This window comes from Salvelinus sp. IW2-2015, unplaced genomic scaffold (assembly GCF_002910315.2).
Source record: "Salvelinus sp. IW2-2015 unplaced genomic scaffold, ASM291031v2 Un_scaffold16601, whole genome shotgun sequence".
Taxonomy (NCBI): Eukaryota; Metazoa; Chordata; class Actinopteri; order Salmoniformes; family Salmonidae; genus Salvelinus; species Salvelinus sp. IW2-2015.
In genome coordinates this window covers 71656-72938 of record NW_019957667.1, presented here as the reverse complement: position 1 = coordinate 72938, position 1283 = coordinate 71656, and positions in this window count along the sequence as shown.

Below are 1283 nucleotides of genomic sequence, written 5' to 3'. Positions count from 1 at the left end.
AGTCCAAAGTCTGACGATTTTGGTTCCAACCTCCGTGTCTTTGTGAGATGCAGAGTAGGTGAACGGATGATCTCTCTATGTTGTGGTTCCCATCGTGCAAGCATTGGAGAGGACGTGTCGTGATGGTGTGGGCACGTCTTTGCTGGTGGACTCATCAGAACAAAGGACAGATTTCCACTGGTCTAATGTCCGTTGCTCATGTTTCTTGGCACAAGCAAGTCTCTTCTAATTATCGGTGTCCTTTAGTAGTGGTTTCTTTGACCATGAAGGCCTGATTCACGCAGTCTCCTCTGAACAGTTGATGTTGAGATGTGTCGTTTCTCTTTGCTTATTTGAGCTGTTCTTGCCATAATATGGACTTGGTCTTTTACAAAATTGGGCTAYCTTCTGTATACCAYCCCTACCTTGTCACAACACAACTGATTGGCTCAAATGCATTAAGAAGGAAAGAAATTCCACAAACTTTTAACAAGGCACATCTGTTAATTGAAATGAATCTGGTTAAGAGAATGCCAAGGGTGTGCAAAGCTGTCATCCAGGCAAAGGGTGGCTACTTTGAAGAATCTCAAATATAAAATATATTTAGATTTGTTTAACACTTTTTTGTCACTACATGATTCCATATGTGTTATTTCATAGTTTAGATGTCTTCACTATGATCCTACAATATAGAAAATAATAAAAATATAAAAATAAAGAAATACCCTTGAATGAGTAGGTGTGTCCAAACTTTTGACTGGTACTGTACATATCTACCTCAATTAGTTTGTACCCCTGCACATAAACTCAGTACTGGTACCCCGTGTACATAGCCAAGTTATTTTTACTCATTGTGTATTTATTCCTTGTGTTACTATTTTCTTTCTCTCTGCATTGTTGGGAAGGGCCCATGAGTCAGCATTTCACTGTTAGTCTACACCTGTTGTTTACGAAGCATGTGACAAATAAAACATTATTTTATATACTAGSCAACACATTTGAAAATGCTCAAATCACAGAAATAGTTTTTCATCAAATTCGTCATTGCTCTTGAAAACAAGATTTTCATCTCAATGAGACCAAGTTGTTGTAATGATGGGGAGGAGTATGTCTAAAAAGATTTGACACAAAAATCATCTGTACTAGTTGTCCAGGCTCTGGTGGATGTTAAGTATGTATCTGCGGTTAAGGACAAGGGTGCTTGCTCTGTTCTGAGGCAGCTAGCAGCTTTGCTAGGTCTTTCTTTACTGCACTTGACCATATTACCAGACAGTAATCAAGATGGACACTTGACAGAGGCATAG